This window comes from Gorilla gorilla, chromosome 16, assembly GCF_029281585.2.
Source record: "Gorilla gorilla gorilla isolate KB3781 chromosome 16, NHGRI_mGorGor1-v2.1_pri, whole genome shotgun sequence".
Taxonomy (NCBI): domain Eukaryota; kingdom Metazoa; phylum Chordata; class Mammalia; order Primates; family Hominidae; genus Gorilla; species Gorilla gorilla.
In genome coordinates this window covers 40,781,197-40,794,731 of record NC_073240.2, presented here as the reverse complement: position 1 = coordinate 40,794,731, position 13,535 = coordinate 40,781,197, and the positions used below count along the sequence as shown (strand labels likewise).

Below are 13,535 nucleotides of genomic sequence, written 5' to 3'. Positions count from 1 at the left end.
TTTCCTCACCTATAAAATGAGATAGTAGTACCTACCCATAAGGTTATTGTGAGAATTAAATGTGTAAATATGTGTAAGGTGCTTAGAAGAATGCTTGGTACATATTAAGTTTTCAATTTATGTTAGCTATTAATATTAATGATATTATTATTTGTGGGCAGTTGGTCAATAAGCTCTGGCCATTCTTACTTGGAAATGTCTCTTGCAGCCTATCTTCCTTCTGTCTCTGCTGCACCGTCTTAATGTAAGTCCTTTTGCCTGAACAACTGTGGAGCATCTTAACTGTTCTCTCATCAGCCTTGCCCCTTCCACAGCATGGTCTTCTGTGCTGCTAGGGAAACTTCCTAAATGGCAGACTCAATCCCATCGCCCCCACTGGAAAACTTGCCCTACCGGATCCTTAGCCTGCCTCTCCAGATATCTCCTTTGTATTAGTATTCTGTACTTGTATTCTGCAAAACAAATTACCCCTACATTTAGCAGTTTAAAACAAAAATGGCCGGGCGCAGTGGCTCATGCCTGTAATCCCAGCACTTTGGGAGGCTAAGGCAGGTGGATCACGAGGTCAGGAGTTCAAGACCAGCCTGGCCAACATAGTGAAACCCCCGTCTCTACTAAAAATACAAAAAATTAGCCGGGAGTGGTGGTGGGCACCTGTAATCCCAGCTACTTGGGAGGCTGAGGCAGGAGAATCGCTTGAACCCGGGAGGTGGAGGTTGCAGTGAGCCGAGATCCCACCACTGCACTCCAGTCCAGGCAACAGTGCAAGACTCCGTCTCAAAAAAAACAAAAACCAACCAAACAAAAATTTATTATCTCACAGTTTCTGTGGGCCAGGAATTTGAGAGTGGCAGCCCAAGGTGGCCGCGTGATAAGGTGCTGGTATTAAGGTGGAGACCCCTGAAGCACCCATTTAATTTTCATGAAGTCAACTGCAGGAGCTCAGCTGAGAGGTGGGGAGAGCGGGAGGGACACATACAGTGATATGTTGATGTGTGGTGATACAGTGCAGCAGCCGGGCAACGTTGCGGGGCCCAGAGTGTGTGTGAGACGGGAGCACACACAGCCACCCTTCCCTGGCCTCATCTCACGGCAGCATCTCACCACACTGAAGACAAGTTTCTCTGGCCCAGCACAGCCCTAAATGCCACCCACGTTTTCCTCTGCTGCTCAGCTGAGGTAACAGGAGTCTCTTCCAGCCTGAAGGCAGAGCTGACTGGCTGGGATGTCCCGTGGAGGGATCATGTCTGCTTGTTGTACTTCATAGGCATTTTAAAGGATTTTCAAGGGAAATTTTCACTTTATGTGATTTGGCTTTACAGGAGGTCTTGGAACTAGTCCCTGTGTACAATGAGACTCCTTTGGACCCCTAAACCCCAAACCATGCTGCCCTTAACGCACTGCTTCCTAGGAGACGCTTCTGCCCCCGTAACTGGGAAGGCTTGGTGTGGAATTAGAATTGGGATTGTCCTAAAGGGAGGGTGAAAGTAAGTGACGTTAGTGATGTCCTGTCTGGCCACTGCTTTTGCTACCATTCACATGTCCCCTGGCTCCACGCTACTCTGCAGGGGGATCTGTCACCAGCATTTGAATGCTCATTCAAGCGCCAACCCTGCTCCTAAGAAGGTGAGGTACACTGAATGAGTCACTGGCACTGAAGCGAGGCGCCACCCTAAGCCCAGTGCAAAGATTGGAAAGAAATAAGCTACATGGTCCCCACCCTCAAAATTATGCCCTACAAGAAATCCAGGTGGTGTGGAAAAGTGGATGAAACACCCGATGGGGATTAAGGAGACTGGGTTTTCAGGCTGACTGTATCATTAGCTGACTGAATGACTTTGGGCAAGGATGTGACTTCACCTCACTGGTCTTTGGGGTCCTTATCTATCAATGGGGCAGGACCAGACTGCATCTCTGTGACCTGCCCCAGCATTTTATTCAGCAGGTTTTTTGTTTTTTGTTTTTGAGATGGAGTCTCGCTCTGTTGCCCAGGCTGGAATGCAATGGCACGATCTTGGCTCACTGCAGCCTACGCCTCCTGGGTTCAAGCAATTCTCCTGCCTCAGCCTCCCGAGTAGCTGGGATTACAGGCGCCCACCACCACTCCCGGCTAATTTTTTGTATTTTTAGTAGAGATGGGGTTTCACCATGTTGGCCAGGCTGGTCTCGAACTCCTGGACTCAAGTGATCCACCCGCCTTGGCCTCCCAAAATGCTGGGATTACAGGCTTGAGCCACCATCCCCAGCTTCGCAGTATTTTGTGTTTTGTTTTGTTTTGTTTTGGTCAGGTCTCAAACTCTTTTGAGATTCTGCTGAATTAAGATAGCAATCCTCTCCTAGGGAAAAGGCATATGACATGCTCAGACTCAAGAATTTTTGCATAAGATTTCAGGAAAATTATTGAGTCTCTGAACCTGTCACTTGGTCCCCAGGCTTCAGGATTATGGTTTTCTTTGTAAAGGAAAAAGCAAAAGAACAAGTACTGCAAAAACTTAGAAACCAAAGCAAGCTTTTTCTTCATTGCACTCCTGACTTTCCTCATACTCCAGGCAGTTACTGCTGTCGCCTGTACATTTCACCCTGTGTACACAGTGATGGAGGATGGTGCAATCTCTGGGGGCACGTGTGTTTATTGTACTGCATTCTTGATTTTGGAGATGTACACTTCCTGTCAGCACATTCAGAGACTGAGGCTGTGAAAATGGTCCTGTCCTTTTGGAGGTCACAACTTCAGCCCAGAGAGAGTATTTGTAGCCACAATGGTCTTTGCAGCCTTCTATATTACCCAGCTGGAAGATGGGCAATGAACCTGGGGTGCTTTTCCATGAGCTCAGAAAGGGGCTTCGGAGATTCATGCAAAATGAACTGGTGGGGAGTGGTCAGCTGTTGGAGGGGTAGGAAAACATGGTTGGGGGCTGTGGAAGACCCGGGAGTGGACAGGGGCAAAGGCCTGGGAGTTCTGGGCAACCCTGATAAAAGCTGCTTGTTTTGCACCTGAGTGAGCCCAGGGTTCTGCCCCATGATTCCATCTGTGAAGTGGAGAGGGTTTGGTGCCTGGTGGCAACCTCATTTCTAACACAGCATTACGTTTGCCAAGTACCCTTTAGCCCAATTTCATAGGTACTGAGCCCTTGAGTACCAATTTCATAGGTGCTGAACACACACACACACACACACATACACACACACTCACACGCTTGAGAGGGCTGGCTACTATTCTAAAAAGCAACCACAAAAAAAATTCATCAGCCCCCGAGTCTGGTAGATCAAAGGCTGGGGTCAGGAGCGTCTTGCCTGAGCACCAGGGCTTGGTACTGCCTTAATATTCTGCAGTTTACGGCCATTCTAGACCCATAATTTCCATGATTCCTCTGTGAAATGTAGAGAAGAACTGATGACACTTCACAGACTGGGGAAACCAAAATACACCTGTAAGACTGGATTTCGTACCATTAAGGACCAGCAAATTTCCCTTTTACCTCTTACCACCGATGGTCACCATTTACTCAGTACAACTGTCACCATTTTCTTGACCACCAATGGACATTATTGTGTGAGTGGCTTTTTTACATGTCTGGATGGACCGAAGGCCCCTGTGTGGGCAGGCACTGATCTGTCTCATTTACCACTGTAGCCCCGCTATCCAACAAAGAACCTGACGCTTGCAAGGAGCTCAGCAATCTTCATGTAAGCAAAGAGTGAAGAATACTAGTGGGAGGAAGTGTGAGTGCTCGTGGTGTGATGTTCAGCAAGGCGTGCCACTCACTGCCGCCCTCACTTCTGAACTCCTGAGCAGTCCCACGGGGCGAGGGCAAAATGAACCTTGTTTCCTTTCCTCCTCCTGCCAAAGTCCGAAAGTCACATTCTGCAGACTTTCAGGAAATTTGACTTGCTCACGTCAGTAGGGTTCAATGCAGCAATTTCTGGGTGGAAGTGGAGTTGGGGGAAGGGCACACTGGGGCAGGTGGGCTCTGAGCAGTGTAGGCTGGTGGGCCAGGCTGAGGGCCACCTCCTTGCTCAGTGCCAGCAGAGCCCACACTCACCAAATGTCCATGGTTCTGAAGCACCTTGGTGAAGGTTGACACCAGTGGGCTCTGGTGCCTGAGGGTGTGGCCAGGGTGGGCTGAATCAGCGGCCTGGCAGCTTCCCTCTGGCAGGGTCCTGCCAACTACCAGCCTCCCTGCTCCTGAGGAAGCAGAACCAGGGGAGGTGTGGTCCAGGCTGCCCTGCTATCTCCTGCGGTTCATCCCAGCCATCCAGGAGGAGAAGGGGTGTGTGAGAGGGGAGCAGCAGCACAGGAATAGCCTGCAGTGTTTAGATGGGAGGACCCCAAGGAAGTACCCAGGCTAATCGACCAAAAACTCCTGCTGGGACATTGCTCTTGCTTCCAGTTGCTTCGATCTGCCTCTCATCTCAACTCTGGCTACAGAAATATGTGTGTCCCTTCGCAAGCTCGCTGTTTTATTTCTAAAAGTATTCTGCTCTACTGTGAGCCATGAACAGAAGCTCCCCTCTGTGGAACAAAGAGTTAATCTCCCTGCAGTGGCATCCTGTCAGCCCCTCGGAACCTGTGTCAGCGTTCTCCTTCCCGCTCCCCCTGTGGACTGCCTCTGGCTCACTCGCTGCACACAAAGGCTCCTCTGTTTCTGGCTGGGCTGGAGTCACATGCTTTCACTCTTAACCCCGGAGCTTTAAAACTAAACACCCACCCTCTTTGGCCCCAGATGACCCTGTTTACGTCTGCTGAGCCAATTCCAAACAGCAACAGTAGTGAAAACTTCTGTCGGGAGAGACTTCTCAACTACTGGTGTAGAGAGAACAAATCTTCACTTTGTATAACGCGAGGACTTTAAGAAGTTTTGGGAAATGGCTGAGAGGAAAAAAACACAAGGAAGCCAGCAGCCTGCCCCAACTTCTCTATTTTCTAAAGTATCTCTTACCAGAGACCCCCGGGGGGGCTCAGGATAAAGCTTGCAAGAAACAGAAAATGGTGAGCAGTTTTCATGGCTGAGGGGAAGAACATTCTAGATTTTCCTGATAGCCTACTTTGTTTAACCCTTAAGGAAAGTGACATTTTCTTTTTTAAGTTTAAAAAAAATTATTTTTCAAAGGGCTATTCTCTTTGCTTCATGTCACTGAGGATGGGAAAGAAATATTCCCTTTCCTGGGTTTGGGGAATGACCTGTGAAACTGTGGAGGCTTCTGGAGAGGAGGGCTGGGCCAATCCATTTCAAAGTTCTGGTTGGGGAAGACTTGTGTTTTTGTTTTTACCCTAAAGTTTCCTTTTTCTTTTCTTCTTCTTCTTTTTTTTTTTTTCTCTCTCCCAGTTTATGGGTAGTAGCCCATGTTAGCCATAAAGGAAGTCAAGTTTCCTTTGATTGTTCTTACCCTGATCAAAGTGGCAGACAGTGGAAGGGAAAATACCAGAGCCCCAAAATGATGGTAACTCTGGAGTCCCGAGATTAGGTATTTGTGAACAGTACAGATAACAGAATTGGTCAGGTGCCTGCTAGTCTCATGTCCATCCCTGAAGAAAGTAATGGAGTAGTGTAGATTAGAATCAAGCAAGTCAGTTCCACGTCCTCGGGGCTAGTGGAATTCCTTAGGCAGGGGATGACAAATAAGTTTCATCTCTAGCGATAATGAGAAACTGGCAGCCAGCTGTATTGGGAAGGTTTCTGATGCTACATCCAGGCTTAGCCCAAAAGAGTACCATGACCAAAGAGCAATGTCTACTGGGCATGGGAGGAGGAAACAACCTCACATATTTGATGTCCCTTATCTAGCACAGTTTCAGAAAATTAGACTGTCATATATGTGCAAAGATAAGTAGAAAACAGTCAGCCCCAGAAAAGAAATGGTAGACAGAATGAGAGAAGTAACTAGAGACAGTGATGCTTGCTAAACATTGTATTTAGTCCTGTATATTAGGTGAGCCATTTGACAAGTTCCAGACAATGAAATATAAGCAGAAATGATGCAGATCACCTCTGGGCTAAGACAGAAAATACCCATGTGCCCTTCTTTACTTTCCTCTTTCCTTGTTCCAGTGATTGAAGAGGCCCCTTGTTCCAATAGCACAACTACAAAATGAAATAGCCTTTTCCATCCTGTGTCCTCAAGTGACTATGTGGAACCATGTCCCTGCCAACCTGGAATGAACATGCAGCAGAGAGAGAAGTCAATTTTTTTTGTGTCTATTGAAATTTGGGGGTTGCTTTATTACTGCAGCATACCCTGGCCTATCCTGAATAATATAGTAGTCAAAGAGGAACAATTTTTTTTCTCTTTACATTTTGTGTCCATATTAGAGATTACTATTTCAAAAACTGAAAGATAGAACCTTGAAAATCAACTGTGGTATATATATGACTCACCAGTCTGAAAGATGCTATTTGACATAGAGATTACAATTATCCAAAATAGTGGCGATATATGTGAAAGTAATTTGAAAGTATAAACATATTTTAAAATATATATATATATATATACATATACATACACACATATGTATATTTTTTTGAGATGGGGTCTTGCTCTGTCACCCAGGCTGGAGTGCAGTGGCGCATTCTTGGCTCACTGCAACTTCCGCTTCCTGGGTTCAAGTGATTCTCCTGCCTCAGCCCCCCAAGTAGCTGGGATTACAGGCGCCTGCTATCATGCCCGGCTAATTTCTGTATTTTTAGAATATACGGGGTTTTACCATGTTGGCCATGCTGGTCTCGAACTCCTGACCTCAAGTGATCTGCCCGCCTCGGCCTCCCAAAGTGCTAGAATTACAGGTGTGAGCCACCATGTCCAGCCCATAATACATTTTTAACATAATTTCTGGTAGTAGCACTTACGTTACCCATATTACCATCACTGTCTGAGGCCAGGGAGAATGGTGAGAAGGATCAGCTGTGATGAGGAGAAGAAAAGCCTTCAGAGTTATGAAAACAATAATGTTAGGGGACTTGGGCTGGAAAAATCTATATATAAAAGGTAGAAGAGACCTTGGCAATTTAATCATATGTCAAAGAATTTCTTAGAGAAAAAGAGCTGATAACCCTCTGATCACAATTAACAAAGTATTTCCATGCCAGGATCCATTCACCAATCTATTCCAAAATGTTTGTGCAAATGGGTCAGTGTATACACTTATTAAACACCAGGCTTGCTGATCAGGTTTTTATTTTCTTTTCAACTGTTGTTCTTCTTAATTCCCATCACAAATACTGTATTTGTGCTACTGAGCAATTTTGTAATTTATTTTCTGTCCTCTGCTGTTCAGTTTCCATTCCCATGTTTCAGAGCCCTTTGTGATTATAGCCATTTCGGGTTTTGTCCATTGTTCTCAGATTCTATCAGTCTTTGAATCTCGGATTATTTCTTTAGGAAACATTCCTAGAAGTGCAATTTCTGGGTCATAGTAAGCAACACGAATTGCTATAATACATAAGGCCCCAAACTTCAAAGACTTCACACAATAAAAGTTTATTTCTCACTCACAGAGCTGTTCAATGTTGAGTATTTGGTGGGTGGCCCTTAACATGGTGATTTAGGATCCAGGTTCCATCTAGCTTGTCACTCTGCTGTCTTCAGCATGTACCTTGAAAAGCCACTGTACACGGAGAAAGAGAGGGTGGAGGAGGCACATCTTTGCCATGTCAGCTTGGAAGCGACACACACTGCCTCCATTCATTTTTCATTAGCAAGGGCTGGTCGCATGGTGCCACACCTACGGCAAGGAGAACTGAGGAATATAGTCCCTGTCTGGGCAGCCACTTCCCTGCATCACCTGTACACTATGGAAGGAAGCATGATCAGTGGACCGCTAACCATCTCTGGATACAGAGGGTATGAATTTCTCAAAAGCCTTTGATACCTGTCCCTAAATTGTCTTCCAGAAAGTTTTTATCATTTTACACTTTTGTTTACAGTATATGAGAGTCCTACCTAACACAAGGTCACCAAAATTGAATACAGTACAGTCGACCCTTGAACAATGTTGGGATTAGGGGCACTGACCACCCCCACCCCCATTAGTTGAAAATTCATATATATAACTTTTGACTCCTCCAAAACTTAACTACTAATAGCTTACTGTTGACAAAAGCCTTACTGATAACATAGTCGATTCACACATATTCCGTGTGTTATATGTATTATATTCTGTGTTCTTACAATAAACTAGAGAAAAGAAGATGTTATTAAGAAAATCATAAGGGAGAAAACATATATTTAGTATTCATTATGTGGAAGTGGATCGTCATCAAAATCTTCATTCTCATCATCTTCACATTGAATAGGCTGAGGAGGAGGAAGAGGAGGGGTAGGTCTTGCTGTCTTAGGAGTGGCAGAGGCAGTAGAGATGAAGGAGTTTGTAGAAGGGGAGGCACGGGAGGCAGGAGAGGCAGGCACACCTGGTGTAACTTTTATTGAAAAAAGTCTGGGCTGAGCACCATGGCTCATGACTGTAATCCCAGCATTTTGGGAGGCCAAGGCAGGAGGATTCCTTGAGCCCAGGAGTTTGAGACTAGGCTGGGCAACATGGTGAAACCTTGTGTCTACAAAAAATATATAAAAATTAGCTGGGCATGGTGGCACGTGCCTGTAGTCCCAGCTACTCGGGAGGCTGAGGTGGGAAATCACCTGAGCCCAGGGAGGTTGAGGCTGCAGTGAGCCATGATCGTGCCACTGAACTCCAGCCTGGGTGACAGAGTGAGACCCTGTCTCAAAAAACAAAAAAACCAAAAACAACAACAACAACAACAACAACAAAGCAAGCACATAAGTGGACTCATGCAGTTTAAACCCTTGTTCAAGGGTCAACTGTATTATCATTTGAAACTTTTTTTGTTTTTTTTTTGAGACAGGTCTCACTCTGTTGCCCAGGCTGCAGTGGCACAATCATAGCTCACGGCAGCCTCGACCTCTTGGGTTCAAGCCGTCTTCCCTCCTCAGGGGAGGACGTCTAGCTTATTGAGCTAAACAGAACCTGGATCCTAAATCACCACGTTTCCATCTAGTGCTGGGAATACAGCTGTGAGCCAACATGGCCAGCCTGAAACATTTTTATTTTGCTAATTTTACGAGTGAAAAGGGACTTTCTTTTTCCTTCTTTCTCCTTCCTTCCTTCCTTCCTTCCTTCCTTCCTTCCTTCCTTCCTTCCTTCCTTCCTTCCTTCCCTCCCTCCCTCTTTCTCTTTCTTTTTTTTTGACACAAGGTATCACTCTGTCGCCCAGGCTGGAGCACAGTGGCACGATCATGGCTTACTGCAGCCTTGACCTCCTGAGCTCCTGGGCTCAAACAGCCCGCCCCCTTCCGCCACCCCTCCACCGCCAAGTATCTGGGACTACAGGCGTGCACCAACACGTTTGCTAATTTTATTTTATTTTTTTTTTTTGAGATGGAGTCTTGCTCTTTCGCCCAGGCTGGAGTGCAGCGGCGCGATCTCGGCTCACTGCAAGCTCCGCTTCCGGGGTTCACGCCATTCTCCTGCCTCAGCCTCCCGAGCACAGTAGCTGGGACTACAGGCGCCAGCCACTATGTCTGGCTAATTTTTTTTTTTTTTTTTTTTTTTTTTTTTGTATTTTTAGTAGAGACGGGCTTTCACCGTGTGTTAGCCAGGATGGTCTCTATCTCCTGACCTCGTGATCCGCTCGCCTCGGCCTCCCAAAGTGCTGGGATTACAGGCGTGAGCCACTGTGCCCTGCGCTAATTTTTTATTTTTTATTTTTTATTTTGTAGAGACCAGCTGTGTTGCTCAAACTGGTCTAGAACTCCTGGGATCAAGCGATCCTCCCACCTCTACCTCCCCAGTCGCTGGGATTACAGCCATGAGCTACAATGTCCACCCAGAATGAGACATTTCATTGTTTAACTTTCACTTTCTTATTTTCTAAATTAGTAAGAAATATTTAAATACTTAATTGCCATTGTTTCTTCTGTGAGTTGTCTCTTCCTTAGTATTTGGCTGTTTTTAACTTTTGGAATTAGTATTTTATTGTCTACGAGAATTCTTTATAAACTGCTATTTGTCTTACAATTTCACTTCTTTGAGTCACAAATTTTTTTCAATGCAGCCAAATCAAGCCTTTGCTTTGTGACTTCTGTTGCGTTTATGCTTATATAACTTTTCATATAAAAATGTTCAAGAAGGCTGGACGCAGTGGAATGCACTTGTGGTCCCAGCTACTTGAGAAGCTTAGTCAGGAGGATCACCCGAGCCCAGGAGTTTAAGGCTGTAGCACACCATGATTACGCCTGTGAATAGCCACTGCGCTCTGGTCTGGGCAGCATGGCAAGACCCTGTCTTGACTATATATATATATATATATATATATTTTTTTTTTTTCAAGTCTTTACCTATACATTCTTCTCGTTTCTTTCTTTTTAAATTGCTTCCTTTCAAAAATAATAATTATTTAGCCTAACTAGCACGTGTGAGGTAAGGAGCTACCTTAAGTTTTTCTTCCCCAACAGGTAGCCGGCTCCACGCACTGACCGCAGCTCTGAGGCTGACACTTCCCTGAAGACCCAGAGTGTGGATCGTCAGTCAGGACTTCCATCTTGCTCCCGCAGCCCTTCTGCATGAGTGAAGTCAAGTGAGCGTGAGGCCGTTCACCACTCTCCTGGTCTTTTCCATTTCTCACTTGGTGCTCCCCTCAGTAGCAGCACATGCCTCTAAGCCCCTGTGTATTCATTCTGCCAAGAAAGTCCCAGTGCTGTAGTGCCACGCGATTGGCCGAGATGGCTAAGATCCCCCAACTCACTCAATTCCCTCCTTCTCTTATCACTAGAGTGCAGGGGAACCATTTTCATTCCAATGGTGTTATTTTCCTGCCCCGTGTACTTCTTTCCCCTTCAGCTTTTACCCAGCATCTTGCCAGTCTTTCTTACTGGAAATTCCCGTCCTCACCCCCCTCCCCTTTGGGAGGTAGGAAGTCATTTTTGCTGACTCATTTGTCCTCTGCCCTTCTGCTGCCCCACGTTGCTTCCCCCTTTCTCCAGAGCCACTGGAGTCTTCTCCACAAGGTTTACTTTGCGGCCTTTATGGAAACCAGCCCCTCTACTCTTTTCGGATTTGGAGTTTCAGAGCGAGTTCCTGTTGGCTCCGGGCCCACTGTTCACCTGGGCTTCTGGCTTGCTTACGGTCCTACCTATTTATGAGAGGTGACAGCCTGCCGGCAGTCCTCAGAGCCCTCGCTTGCTCTCGGCACCTCCCCTGCCTGGGCTCCCACTTTGGTGGCATTTGAGGAGCCCTTCAGCCCCCCACTGCACTGTGGGAGCCCCTTTCTGGGCTGGCCAAGGCCGGAGCCCACTCCCTCAGCTTGCAGGGAGGTGTGGAGGGAGAGGCACGAGCGGGAACCGGGGCTGCGTGCGGCCTTGTGGGCCAGCTGGAGTTCCAGGTGGGCGTGGGCTTGGTGGGCCCCGTACTCGGAGCAGCCAGCCAGCCCTGCTGGCCCTGGGCAATGGGGGACTTAGCACCCGGGCCAGCGGCTGCGGAGGGTGTACTGGGTCCCCCAGCAGTGCCGACCCACCGGTGCTGTGCTCGATTTCTCGCTGGGCCTTAGCTGCCTTCCCGCGGGGGAGGGCTCGGGACCTGCAGCCCGCCATGCCTGAGCCTCCCACCCCCTCCGTGGGCTCCTGTGCGGCCCGAGCCTCCCCGACGAATGCAGCCCCCTTCTCCACGGCGCCCAGTCCCATCGACCACCCAACGGCTGAGGAATGCGAGCGCACGGTGCAGGACTGGCAGGCAGCTCCACCTGCAGCCCCAGTGCGGGATCCACTAGGTGAAGCCACCTGGGCTCCTGAGTCTGGTGGGGACGTGGAGAGTCTTTATATCTAGCTCAGGGATTGTAAACACACCAATCAGCACCCTGTGTTTAGCTCAAGGTTTGTGAGTGCACCAATCGACACTCTCTGTATCTAGCTGCTCTGGTGGGGCCTTGGAGAACCTGTGTGTGGAAACTCTGTATCTAACTAATCTGATGGGGACGTGGAGAACCTTTGTATCTAGCTCAGGGATTGTAAACGTACCAATCAGCGCCCTGACGAAACAGGCCACTGGGCTCTACCAATCAGCAGGATGTGGGTGGGGCCAGATAAGAGAATAAAAGCAGGCTGCCCGAGCCACCATTGGCAACCCGCTCGGGTTCCCTTCCATGCTGTGGAAGCAGTGCTCTTTCGGTCTTTGCAATAAATCTTGCTACTGCTCACTCTTTGGGTCCACGCTGCGTCTGTGAGCTGTTGCACTCACCGCAAAGATCTGCAGGTTCACTCCTGAGACCACGAGCCCACTGGGAGGAACAAACAACTCCAGACGCGCTGCCTTAAGAGCTGTAACACTTACCGCGAACGTCTGCAGCTTCGCTCCTGAGCCAGCGAGACCACAAACCCACCAGAAGGAAAAAACTCCGAACACATCTGAACATCAGAAGGGACAGACTTCAGACGCGCCACCTTAAGAGTTGTAACACTCACCGTGAGGGTCCGTGGCTTCGTTCTTGAAGTCAGTAAGACCAAGAACCCGCCAATTCCGGACACATTTAGACTTATTTCTCAGGTCTAGGGGTGGCGCACCGTTGGTTTCTGGTTGCCTTCAGTGCTGATTTCAAAAGCGAAGGCTTGAGACCAGGCGTGGTGGCTCACATCTGTAATCCCAAAACACTAAGAGGCCAAGGTGGGAGGATTGCTTGAATCCAGGAGCTGGAGCTCAGCCTAGGCAACATGAGACCCCGTTGCTGAAAAAAAGAGTTGGAGCCCTGGGCTTGTCCCTGGCCTGGCGGGCTCTCTTCTAGTGGGTGGAAACAGCAGGCAAGCCTCTTTTACTCTCAAGTCCTGTGGATCCTTTTTTTTTTTTTTTTTTTTTTTTTGGAGACGGAGTCTCGCTCTGTCGCCCAGGTTGGAGTGCAGTGGCGCCATCTTGGCTCACTGCAAGCTCCGCCTCCCGGGTTCATGCTATTCTCCTGCCTCAGCCTCCCGTGTAGCTGGGATTACAAGCACCCGCCACCGCGCCCGGCTAATTTTTTGTGTTTTTAGTAGAGACGGGGTTTCACCATGTTAGCCAAGGTGGTCTCGATCTCCTGACAGTGATCCGCCCGCCTCGGCCTCCCAAAGTGCTGGGATTACAGGCGTGGGCCACCACACCCAGCCGATCCCTTTTAATAGAGGAGGAAAGAGGGGCGGAGGAGCGGACGGAGGAGTGATGTTAATAGGACATGCGCACTCCCCTAGCACTGCACTAGGGTTTCAGGGTACAGTTGATGCCTTGGGAGAACTGGAAACTCCTGATTTGGGAGAGAGATGGTATTGGCTGGGAGTGACTGTCATACATTCTGAACTCTGATGCCCCTTCTGAGACCCCTGGGATGCCAGGCTCTTCCCAGGGAATAGCGTTGACAGCTAAGCTTCTTCAACAGAAAGCCCACAGAGGCGACACATTCCCGTTTGTCCCCGGCCACTAGAAAGTGTTTCCAGGAGAAGCAGGTTATGAACAACCCATCACCTTCTTTCAGATGGGGTATTGTGGGAGCCCTAATGAGAGGTGC

At 48.0% G+C, this 13,535-nt stretch overlaps 1 long non-coding RNA gene across 1 annotated transcript; it reads left to right on the top strand.

Annotated features, from left to right (window-relative positions):
* Window positions 1–4,696: 4,696 nt before the first annotated feature.
* On the top strand, window positions 4,697–12,523 carry LOC134757328 (uncharacterized). Its single transcript, XR_010131193.1, has 3 exons — window positions 4,697–4,990; window positions 7,695–7,839; window positions 10,468–12,523. It is a non-coding gene; the product is annotated as an uncharacterized lncRNA (long non-coding RNA).
* Window positions 12,524–13,535: the final 1,012 nt, after the last annotated feature.